This window comes from Alosa alosa, chromosome 13, assembly GCF_017589495.1.
Source record: "Alosa alosa isolate M-15738 ecotype Scorff River chromosome 13, AALO_Geno_1.1, whole genome shotgun sequence".
NCBI lineage: Eukaryota > Metazoa > Chordata > Actinopteri > Clupeiformes > Clupeidae > Alosa > Alosa alosa.
In genome coordinates, this window is record NC_063201.1 from 25,556,403 (window position 1) to 25,570,132 (window position 13,730).

Genomic DNA, 13,730 nt, shown 5'->3' on the forward strand with positions numbered 1-13,730 from the left:
ACAAGTTAAATGTTTAATGGAGACGGAGAGGGAACACCCTTCCGATGAAACCACATGGCTTTTGTCTTAGATGTATTGAGTGACAATTTCAGTTGTGAGAAGGCATGTTGTACTTGGAGAAAGCTATCCTGGAGCGTGGATTGGACAGAGGAGGGAGATGGACCAGAGGCGTATAGGATTGAGATGGACCCCAATACTGCTCAGCCTGCTGATGAGGATGGAATGGTCAACGGTATCAAAGGCTTTGGCAAGGTCGATGAAAATAGCAGCACAGTGTTGTTTGGTGTCTAGAGTGGAGGTAATGCCATTTAACACCTTTATAGTGGCTGTCGTGCATCCATACCCAGCACGGAAACCAGACTGTACGCCAGTCTGGGTGGACCGGGTGAGAGGGGTTCATAAGAGTATGGAACAGCAATGAAGCAGCAAATAGGGTATCCACAGAGTAATGTAGCAGCAGGCCTCAGGCAGCAAACAGCAGCAGCAGGTAGGATTACCACAGACCAGTGCAGCAGAAGGCAGCAGGTAGCAGCACTTAAACAAGCTCCTGAGCAGGCAGCAGGTAGCAAGCAGGCAGCAAGCTGGCAGCAGGTAGCAAGCAGGACAAGGACACACACACACATGGTGCAGTACTGTCAGCAGGGTGCAAATCACAGTATTTTGGCTTTTCCAGTCAGTATGTTAATTGCTTACACTATGCAATGTACATGTTAAAAGAAACAAGAGTATGGATTATAAAAATGAGCATCCTCTCTCAATACTGGTGTCTGCTCATGACTTCACTAAGATTTCCAAATCCAGAGGTTTTAAATTTCCCACATTCCTTCAGGGGAAGTAAATGTGTAGATATACATTTTATATGCTGCATAGCTCATTAATCTCAGAATAGCCGTATTAAATAAACAGACCAGGTCGGAGGCAGGCCATTATCCATTCAGCATATGTCAGCACTAATGGTGGAGAGTCAAGTCACAGGCTTTTCCCACATTTCACCGAATGTTTGTGTTTATGAGTGTTTATTTATTTGTTTTTTATTTGGGCTAACATTGGTTTAGCTCTGGTGAAATTTAGCTAACTTGCATTTTTGTTTGTTTAATTTGTCTCCATTTGGGGATTGGATAGTAACAATTCATGGATGTTAATGAGCAGCCTACTTCCTGTGTGAGTGCGGAGGTATTAATAGATGTGATTTGAATATCCCTTTCCACTGAACCCAAAAGCACAATTTGACAATACCTTTTGTGAAGACACAATTCAGGCTGAGATCCAAAACATAAACTAATCTGCTGCTATTGAGGCAAATTTAGGGTGGCCAGATATAGCATCAGCTGAATGCTTTCAATTGAACATAATTGACACATATCATTTAGAGATGTGAGATGAGCTCTTCATCCTCCTCAGCTACTGTATATTGTCTTTGTAGAATAAGCATCATCATGGCACTATCGTCCATGACCTCAGGCTCAATAGATATGAGGACCACAACTATGTCCTCTCAATGAAGTAACTCTCTCCAACCTCAAATATCAGCAAATGTTGCTCTGCATCTTTCCTCTTCTCTCTCCCTTTCTGCTTGTTTTAAGCCTGTCCCTTGAGCATAGACACTGATACAATTAAATGCTGACCCTTTGTACCAGCAGGGACTGAGAATGGAGCAGTTGCCCACACCCTAGAACACCCACCGCGCCATGTTTCTAGGATGACCACAGGGTCTTTCAGGGATATCACAAGGACATGAGTTAAGATGTCTCCCTCTCAAGCATAACAAATAAAATAAGTTGTGCCACCGATTGCTATGTCAGCGATCACTTACAGATTGCGACTGTCCATGTAAAGTCTGATCTGTTGCTATCATCTTCAGTGCTCGCAAAAGCTCTGATCATAAAAGCTGAGGGTAAAACCTTCAAGAGCAAATGCAGATTGAATGATACTAAAGCAGATATATTAGAGCTATTTACATTTTACCTAAAAACAGACTGCAACTGTTCCTCTCTTCGGGCGTTATAGTCATATACGACAGTCTGGCCGAAATCCACCTATGCCATCATCACGTGAGGGAACACAACGTCAGATTCAGAATATACAGCCTTTAAATGAAGCTGATTTCCTTTGGCATTACTCTCTCACTCCACCCCAAGTGTCTCAGTTCTGGTCGTCAGCAATTACACAAAAATTGCAGGAAGTCAATTTGTGTTATCTGTGCATAGGGAGGCTGCAGCTGGTAGATCAGAACCCTACCCAAGTCACGTAGGGCCGGAGAGCCGTGGGTGAAATGCCCTGAGGAGAACAATGCACGCACACACACACACACACAAGCTCTCAAACGTGAGCACATCACAAATATAGACACACACACACACATGCACAAACACAATGTACATCTAAGAAACATTTACAAAGAAATATACACAAACAGGTCACCTGAATGTCTAATGAATTTAGCAGCCAAACTGGGGATACCAATACCTTGTACTGTGTGACATACATCTTTGATCATTTCTCTTTGTTCATTCATGTATGCAGTCCCTACTGTACAACCAAGCACTCTTTTTCTAGTGGAAAAAACAACAATCTAAAAGTTAGTCAATTAGCCATGCTAACTAAAACAAATTGAGGGGCAACAAAATGGGAGTCAATATTTTGCAGTCAAAAAAGGAATAAAAAACAAACACCCCAATTCCCATAAGGATAAGTGGACCACGTACACATAATGGTGAGGTTTCTGCTGGTTTCAAAAAGTCACATTTAACACTTTTAAAGACCTTTATGGATGAAAAGGAAGACCTATTTCACGCCAATACTGGCAAAAAATATGAATTAAAAGTTTGTATCAGTTATCAGTTGTAGTTCTATTACATTGTAATTGTACCGTTGGGTGAAAGACCAATAAAAGGACAACTAGAAGTAGCATAAAATAAGCAGCAACCTAATTAAGACCTACCTAAGCATATGTAAGACCGACTGCATAATATTCTAATGTATTACCCTAAAATTCATATTATTGCATTTTAGACTTTTCAAGACACCACAGAAAACCCTGATGACAAAGGTCAAAATGTGGCCATTTTAAGCCTATTTCTTGGCTGTCTGCTAGGTTTTTTCCTCTTGTTTTTGTCATAAGATAAGCAAGTGAAATCTGACAAATAATCATAGGCAATAATCATGGACCACAGAAATTACCATATACAACATAGGTTTCTTACTGTTTACGGTTTGACAGTTGTTCAATGGACTAAATCACCCTTGCCACGAGATTGCATTACACATTACAACAAATTATGAAGTTAGAACATTTTATGCTTGGTATTCCTGGCTAATACATTTATTCTCCAGATCAGATCAGCACTCAGCTTGGCTCATCTTCACTGAACCCAGCTAAAATGGCACATAACTTTGGTTATGTTTCAGACTCATCTTAAAATCGATTCAATTCATTTTTTTCTCTAAACACTTGTGGAGTGTTGGAGTTGGGTTAGGGTTCCAGCACAGACGTGGCAGAGCCTTATAGATAGATCGATGGACTTACATGTCACGTTTTATATTTTATTATGATCACTCGCATTACCATGGGGTTAGTGTGTAGGTAATGCCACGGTTAACTTAACATGCCCACCATTACACTGGAGAGATGTTAAAAGAAACTTTGTTTTCTTCTCCTGCTACGGTACTTCAGGTAATTCGCTCATTAGCTCAGATCAGTGACTACCAGAGAAAACGCTGGGGAGAAAACTCAAACAAGTTAATGTTAGACTAGCTGTGTTACTTAATATTGTTGTAATGGTATGATAACTACACAGTTTACACAATAATTACACTGTCTTATAAATATTGTATATCAGTGCATTTATTGACTGTCAATTACCAAAAATCGTGGCTCTGTATCATTGAACAGTAGCCTATTTAATGCATTCTAATCCATTGTCAATCACTTCCGGGAACTTTTTGATGAACCACGTGACCTTGACGAATTTTGAACAGCCATTGTCGCAACTTTTTCTCATGCAAGCATCATGCATCCATGCAAAAGCAATGAAACTAATTATATCTTACATGTACATTAGTAAAGCAGTCCTCTGATGTGCAGGTCACAAAACATTTAAGTGAAAGTGCATGTATAACAATATAGGCATAATAATGATTGCGATAATGACAATTTGATTTGGAGGGAGTGGGGTTGGGTACGTGTAGATGAGCCCTATGACCTAAAAGTCTGCCATGACTGGGCCTCAGGTCAAAGAAGTTTGAGAAAGGCTGGTTTACATAACCTGCATCAGATTGAGGTTTGCAGTGATGCACCTGAAGGCACGGGTTGAGGACCCAGTCAGTTATGTCACAATATGCACATTTGTTTAAATTCATAATCACCATGACCAAAATTGTACTTTTTTTTTTTACTTTGAATCTTGGGGAAAAAAAATATATATATATTGACCTACCTACAGACCCATTTTTTTTAATTTTTTGGCTGTTACTGCAAACAAGAATATTTTTAAGGATGGCCTCATGACTGTGAAAATGGCTGACATTGAACCACAGTGCTTTAAATGGGAGCCCCCAGTATCAGTCATTAAGGCATCAAAATTTGCCACAAACACTTACAACACACAACATCACTCATAAACACACACACGGACAGAACCACCACTGTTCAAGAGACCATTTTGGGGCTAAATGTGCTTTTCTCATTTGGTTGTTTTCTGTTTGTTTTAGAGCAGAATGAGCCACTGCTGTTCAAAGGGCCCATTTGGGTGAAATTATTATTATAATTTATTATTATTTACTATAGGGTTCTAGAATAAATAAAACAGTGTGTTTGAAATAATGGAATTTGTGCTCACTCATGAAGCTGGGTTGATGGGACATGGGGAGGGTGGGTCTGTTCATCGGTAGGAGGGGGTGTGGCGCCACGAGTAGTTCAAGCAGACGTAGGACTTTCATGTACTTCGATCAGGGGGAGGGGGCGTGGCGCCACGAGTAGTTCAAGCAGACATAGGACTTTCATGTACTTCGATCAGGGGGAGGGGGCGTGGCACTGTGCCAATGCCCCCCCAGAAACAAAGTCTCACTCCTTGCAAACTTCAAAACTTGAGAGCCCTGGTCGGGAGATAGGTCCCGACCCGGGCGAACCGGGGTCTTGTTCCGCCCTGAAGGGACCTATCTCCCGACAATGACCGGCGTTCTATACATTATTACACCGCTAATGCCGCTTATTACACGGCTAGGCTACTTACCAAAACGACACAATAAACTCTCCACGATATGACTCTTTAGCCTACATAGCCTAGGCTATAGCCTATTTGTTACCGTTTCATCATGGCTTTTGCTGAGAAACAAATAGTTCGCAACAACACACGCTGAACTTGAATCAAATATTCTTTAGAACACAGCTGATCAACCGTCTGCTTTCACTTTTGAATGAAGTTCCAATCCTTGCGTAGTGATATGAAAGAATTGACTTAGAAGCACAAAGCCCATTTTCCTTGACAGCTGCAGAATGCTCCATTCACTTGAATGGGCCTTCACAACGTTCGGCGGTCTGCTAATTCTGAATAACAGACCGCCGAACGTTGTGAAGGCCCATTCAAGTGAATGGAGCATTCTGCAGCACTACGAAGAGCCATGTAATAGCCTAAGTAAGGTATAATGGACAACACGGTGGTCTGTTCACAGAAGTTAATGCACGGTCGAGGTTGTAAAACGGCCCCGACGCGAAGCGGAGGGACGTTTAAACCTCGTAGTGCATTAACTTCTGTGAACAGACCACCGTGTCCTCCATTATCCCGCTTATTCCACTGTTACACTGTTACTGTCTATTACAATTTAAACGTTTTAATCGCTAAAACTGTCTTGTTTGTAGAACTAATTTCTTCCGACACATATCAACTAATTTCTCAACTCACAAGATAAACTGCCGTTACTAGTTCTAAATGGATGGTTGCTACGGCCAAAGGCCAGTCGTTAGTTCTATCTCTCCCGTTGTCAAGCGGGCGTATCCCAAGATTCTGATGAACTTTAGCTTTGAAACATCGCTTTTACTTAGCCTGCTGTCATCCATCTAGCTAAAAGCCACCTCCGTCATATGCTACAATGTTGCAATGTTCTGAACGTCTGCATTTTACAGCTTGGATGCAACGTGACAGTTCATTTAAACTTCACAACGAGTTCGGCAAATTAATATACAAGTGTGATACGGCCAAAAACTTGGATCTACTTCATAGGTGTGCAGATAACATACGGTTAATGGTCGTTCTAAATTACGTAGGACAATGGGAAATTCAACCAAGCAGTGTAATAATAATTGTTAACTTCCGGGAACTATTTGAGGCTTCCATTAGCCGCCATTGTTGGAAATAAATGGAACATTAGTTGTCGCAACTCTCTATAGACCCTTTCAACAATAAAAACAAAAACAATGCTTGAACGTTCTATTTGGGCCCCAATCTACTTCCTCTGCATTAAGATAACATATGGAATGTTAAAACATATGATGCTGATAATGGAACTCTCTTGAAAGGGTCTATAGTCCATGAGCCACAGGCCCAAAAAGGGGCGTGTCACTACCACTTGGGGGGGCAAATTCTCACTATATTTTTCTGAAAACGACATATCTCTGGAGTATAAAATGGTATGATAGCAAGTTGGATCTTGTAGCTTTGTGGCTGTACAGGCCTTCAAAGTTGACCTCTGATTTGAAAAAAGGAAATTCCGCCCATTGGCTTTTTTTTGTTAAACCACTCATAAGACACTCAAAATTATTACTGATGCATATGTGGTGTTTGATGTTGGCATACATATAATCATTATGTGATTTTGCCCTTCATTTTGGTTGATAAAATTCAAGATGTATGTGTAATAATGAGCAAATCTACGTTTTCAGAGACACGTGTTGCAGCACTAATTGAAATGCCCACTACTTCATTAATCAATGTATTTATACCTTCCTACCTCCCAGCAGAGACTTGAAATACAAATGATTACATAGGTCTGCATTGTTATGCTATTTACTATTTGTAAATGTACTATTCGGAAACACCCCAAAATTCAGTAAATTAGTATTTTATTGAAACTACTCATAAGAGATATTCCAAGAGATCAAAACATCATGATTAACAATCACATATTACCTTTACATTCAAGGAATACCATATGAAAATTGTTCACATCACCACATGTACCCAGCTTAACATAAATATTATAATTTTATAATGTCCAGGGCACATGACATACATACAGTAATTTCCTGTGTATTAGCCGTATTGTGTATAAGCCACAGGACAATGTTTTATGCAAGTTAAAAGAAACAAAACCATATACCATATTAACTGCCCCCGTGTATTAACCTCATAGCTGAAGAAATTTTGCAAAATCAATGTATAAGCTGCAGCTAATAGTTGGGAAATTATGGTAATTGAATCACAGGTGCTAAAATGATCTACATTATACATTTCAGTTGTACTTTTGACTAGTAAGAATGTGGGAATGAGATGTAGATGAACTGGTTGGTGAAAATATTTATATTTTACACATTGCTATCATTATGTATTATTATTATTATTATTATTATTATTATTATTATACTTAAAATTGTCTTTCATCTGATGTTTAAATCATTTCCATTGAAGAGAAATAATAACTATTTTCCAAGACTTGATCTACAAGTACATACATTTACAACAGTTTTAAAAATTCTACACAGTTAGATCTGATGAGACAGAAACTGAAATTGGATCAATCCATTTTCAGAGGAACATGAGTTCATTTGCATATCTACAACAGGCAAAGCAACACAAGAGGTTAGGGACGATCTGATTCAGGCTCATACTACAGGCAAATATCATGACACAGAGGCTGGAGTCAGATACACCTAAGCACAAATTCCATGATACATTGACAAAGCAAAAATTAAAGACATTTACGAGCATGAGTCAAAAAAGAAAACACAGGCACATGACAAGACCATCATGTTGAAGACTGGACATGAGAGAAGTCTTTTGTCACCCTCTTGGACCTTAACCATGGTCATTGGCGACACCTGAGGGGACCCCAAGGAAAACCTCTAAAGCAGCACTTGCAAAGCATTTGCAGAAACTTCCATCACTATCAGATAGTCTTCCAGATAATAAATACAGCAACAATCATTGATGGAATGTCTCTGGTCCAGAAGGTCAATAACAATGTCTCAACTTATGCAGACATTGCTGCTGCTATTCATAGCATAATCCGTAAAGAAGCAAAGCAGAGGCAGATATTTTTTTAGATCAAATTAGATTATTTAACTTTATTGTCATTGTGCAGAGAACAAGTACAGAGACAACAAAATGCGTAGTGTTGCACGGTGTATCGATACTAAAAAGGTATCACGATGCCTTCATGCAAAAAACGATACAATTTCCGACGTTTTTAGAATCGATACTTTATTAAAAATTAACGTTCTGTGTCTGCGTGAACTGCTGCTCTCACTGCTCCTTGCACGCATCTAGGCAAATGGGCGTGTCAAGCAGGCAGCTCTGAGTGAGTGAGTGCGCAGCCAACGTCAACATACAGTAGTTCTTTGCCGACCGTCCTCGGCCTTGTAGATAAAACAAAAGGTAAAGTGAAATCTGCAACTATTTCGGATACATTGCGAATAGTGAAGGCAAGCCATCGGGTACACAGAGGCCCGTTTGTGAAATATGTTTCAAAGTCATTTAAAAGCAGTAGGCTACGCATGGAACTTGGCTAAACGAGATATCCCAAAATTTTTGTTCAAAGAACAACAGGTTAACGAATATGCTATAGAAAACACGACTACATGGTTAGTGGCAAGTTCTTCTCTTCTGTTTTAGTCTAGCCTAAGTGAAACGAGTATGGTTCTCTGGGATAAAGCGAACCTTCCTTCATCAATGAATTTTGACGAGACATAACGAGCTGTAATCATTTTGACAAGACATAACAAGCTGCATAACAAGGGTGCTAACGTGATGAAAGCGCAATGTTCACGCCAGAATAACATTACCATAACTTGTAAACAATCTATTTCATGTTCGGTCAGTACTACTGGTAATATTTGTCATGGCATGTAGACTGCAATTTGTTCAACTAGATGTACCGCAGAGCGGTACAAAATATGACCGCCGCCCAGTCCAGCACATTTTTTCCACAAAAATAAATCACGCTGAAAGGTCTATATGATTCTAACTGTCTCACTAAATTGCATTATCCACACTCAATTCTCACTGGTATCTGCTAGACAACAAGTACCAAAATATGATTAGTTTATAGATTTCACATGTAAAATTGATTTTATACAACCCCACCCCCATCTTGCCTGTTCATAATTCTGAGAAATTCTTGAATTGTGTGCATGTGTGCGTGTACATGTTTATGTTTATGTGTGTGTGTGTGTGTGTGTGTGTGTGTGTGTGTGTGTGTGTGTGTGTGTGTGTGTGTGTCGTGCTTGTGTGTTTGCCTGCGTATGTGTGTTTGTGCATGTGCATGCATGTGTACATATGTCTATTGTGTGAGTATGTGTCATACGTATGATTACTGTGAATGTATGTGTGTGCGTGTGTATCTGTTTGTGCACATGGAATGGGTTAACATGACCCCTGGAGGCAAACATACATAAAAAAATTGGTCATCCTAGGCCCTACGGTTCTCAAGATATTCACAGAAAACTGTGTCTGCCCTACCCTCCTTTCGGGGGGTCCAGTACAGTGGAGGGGCTACAGATCAAAACAAAAAACGATGGTTCCATGCTATCCATGTGGGGTTACATGCCCACCAAGTTTAATTACCCCCGGTTTTTCAGTGTCCCGAATCCTTGTTGGTGTACGGTCACTAAATGTACACATAAATTATTTTATTGTAAGGCCCCCCATGAACGAAAGTTCACAAAACTTGGCATGCATTCGGAGGGTGTCATAATGATCCTACACTTTCAATTTCGTGCAGTTTTGACCATGTCAGCCAGAGATATTGTGATGAAAAACACCTAATTTTTGCTTTTAATTTTTTAACTAGGTGGCTATACATGAAATAAGTGGTAATGGGATGGGTTGACATGCCCCCTTAAGACCAACATACAAAAAAAAGGTGGACCTCCTAGGCCAGGGGTTGGCAACCTTTTTTGCCTGGAGAGCTTCTTTTACCAAATGTATTATTTTTTTAATCTCAGAAGAGCCACATAAAGACGATTACAAGAAAAAGTTTGGATATTTAACGTAGTTACTTTCATTCAACAGAGGATTTTTAAATAGCCTACATTTTCTACTAGTTGTAATGTGCAAGTAGCCTAACTTGAAATGTAAAGTGGAATGTCAGAAGTATCCCATGTAGGCTAAACACCACCCTCTATTTTTCCAGTGTCCTTTGGTATGCAAAGTAACATCATAGTTAACAACACTCAATTTTCATTGACATGTCATTGGCGAAATTGAACATTAGGCCTACCAGAGATTAGATTTGGTGATGGCCTTGGAGTCTGGCTGGCTCATATTCAGTGAGGTGAAGTTTCATACAAGAATTGAGGTCACCATTTAAGGGCAACTCCACGCAAAACTGTCATATCCATAACGCCAACTAAATACCATAGCATTGTGTTGGCGTTATGGATGTGACAGTTTTGCGCGGAATTGACCTTAAACGGGAGTGCAGGTTTGTCTTTATATTTTTCATATGTGAGAAAGATTTCTCACATGCAAGTGGAACCGAACAGGGTTAACACAGCAATACTAACTCGTTGCAGTGTGCGATATATAACGGGCAGTTCATTTCGCGTTTACAGAATCAATCTTCGAATGGAAATTTTCCCATTTCAGCCTTGTGTGCTCGCAAGCTGTGGTCGCTGACATTTCCTTTTTGACATTTTCCTTATCTAGCCTAGGCTACAGCAAGCGCAGACATCAACAATAACAATTAAAGTGTTCTCGTTGACTGAAATGGAGGGAAATCGGTGATTTTGTTTGATATTGACATGGCAACGAACCGCGAATGTAACAATATTGTGCAGCTACGGTTATGGAGCCAAGTGAGGTGGAAAGTTATATAGGCTAAATTACTCAGATAGACTTACAATATTACATTTTGAAAATGAACGGACTAAAATAAAATACATTTTAATTAAATACTCATTAATTCATTTCAAAAGCGGAGCCTCATCAGAGGGATCAATGCGGCTCCGGAGCCGCGGCCGACCCCTGTCCTAGGCCCTACGGTTCTCGAGATATTCACAGAAAACTGTCTCCGGCCACCTACAGGCCAGTTGGTGTATAGTAACATAAATTAATTTATTGTATGGCCCCCCATGAACGGAATTCCACGAAACTTGGCGTGCATTCAGAGGGTGTCATAATGATCCTACATATCCAATTTCGTGCAGTTTTGACTATGTTAGGTCACAGATACCTGCGATTACAACACCTCATTTTTACTTTTTTGTGTTTAACTAGGTGGCGCTATACATGAAATGAGTGGTTATGGAATGGGTTGACATGGACCCTTGAGATCAACATACAAAAAAAAATGGTCCTCCTAAACCTTACGGTTCTCGAGATATTCACAGAAAACTGTGTCTGCCCTACCCTCCTTTCGGGGGGTGCAGTCCAGCGGGGGGGTCAATGCTATCCATATGGGGTTACATGCCCACCAAGTTTTAAATCTACCCGGTCTTTCAGTGTCCCGAATCCTTGACGGAAATTTGGACATGCGAAAAAGAAAAAAAATAAAAATCTGACTAAACCTATATGACCGCCGCTTCGCTGCGCGGCGGTCATAATAAGTATTGCCCAGATGTAGGATAGGCTACCCGAAATGCGCTAATTAAAGCCCACAGCATATAAAACCACCAAAGCGTGTTGAGTCCTAATAATAATTGGGGGTTATTGTTACGTGGTAGCAAATCATGTTATCAAAGAAATAGACGTAGGAATGCACACAGACATATTGCAACAGGTAATGGTGTAGGCCTATCTCACGAAGACCTGAGTGGTTGGAACGTCGTACTTGTACACTGGGCGCAAAGAAGACTATCCTCACATTTTTCCCTTTGCAACTGTCAAAGAAATCTGTCAAAAATACCAAAATTATGACTTCGATACGATACCTGCGATAAATATCACGAGGCTCGATACTGAAACGATACTCTGGCCGAAATCCTAAGATATCTGGAAAAGAAAGGACTCATACCTCCTCCAAGTGTATTGAGTCATTTGTGTTGAATTCGGTGCACTTTTGTAGTGTGCAGGTCAATTCTGGGTTCTAAACTTCCTACATAATTATTTTTATAGTCAGTAAAATAGTAGGCCTACTTTGTGTGATTTTTTGTTATAGCTCATTTACATTGTGTTGTGTTTTGCCAATAAAGTAGCTTTAAATAGCCAAACTAGGCTAGATCAAGGTCAGTGTTGAAATTACTGCATGCAAATCACTGAATGCTATGCAGAGGGGCCTAATCTTTAGGCCATCTGATGTACAGTATAGGCTTTCCTAGACCATCCCATGTTCATGGGATTTCTTTGACAGTTGCAAAGGGAAAAATGTGAGGATAGTCTTCTTTGCGCAAAAACACAACACAATGTAAATGAGCTATAACAAAAAATCACACAAAGTAGGCCTACTATTTTACTGACTATAAAAATAATTATGTAGGAAGTTTAGAACCCAGAATTGACCTGCACACTACAAAAGTGCACCGAATTCAACACAAATGACTCAATACACTTGGAGGAGGTATGAGTCCTTTCTTTTCCAGATATCTTAGGATTTCGCCGTAGTATCGTTTCAGTATCGAGCCTCGTGATATTTATCGCAGGTATCGTATCGAAGTCATAATTTTGGTATTTTTGACAGATTTCTTTGACAGTTGCAAAGGGAAAAATGTGAGGATAGTCTTCTTTTGTTTTGAGTGTACAAATAAGTACGACGTTCCAACCACTCAGGTCTTCGTGAGATAGGCCTACACCATTACCTGTTGCAATATGTCTGTGTGCATTCCTACGTCTATTTCTTTGATAACATGATTTGCTACCATGTAACAATAAGCCGCTATTATTATTAGGACTCAACACGCTTTGGTGGTTTTATATGCTGTGGGCTTTAATTAATGATTTCTCGTAGCCTATCCTACATCTGGGCAATACTTATTGAACAAATTGCAGTCTACATGCCATGACAAATATTACCAGTAGTACTGACCGAACATGAAATAGATTGTTTACAAGTTATGGTAATGTTGTTCTGGCGTGAACATTGCGCTTTCATCATGTTAGCACCCTATGATTACAGCTAGTTATGTCTTGTCAAAATGATTACAGCTCGTTATGTCTCGTCAAAATTCATTGATGAAGGAAGGTTCGCTTTATCCCAGAGAACCATACTCGTTTCACTTAGGCTAGACTAAAACAGAAGAGAAGAACTTGGCACTAACCATGTAGTCGTGTTTTCTATAGCATATTCATTAACCTGTCGTTCTTTGAACAAAAATGTTGAGATATGTCTGCAAGGTGTTTAGCCAAGTTCCATGCGTAGCCTACTGCTTTTAAATGACTTTGAAACATATTTCACAAACAGGCCTCTGTGTACCTAATGGCTTGCCTTCACTATTCGCGATGTATCCGAAATAGTTGCAGATTTCACTTCACCTTTTGTTTTATCCACAAGGCCGAGGACGATCGGCAAAGAACTACTGTATGTTGACGTTGGCTGCGCACTCACTCACTCAGAGCTGCCTGCTTGACACGCCCATTTGCCTA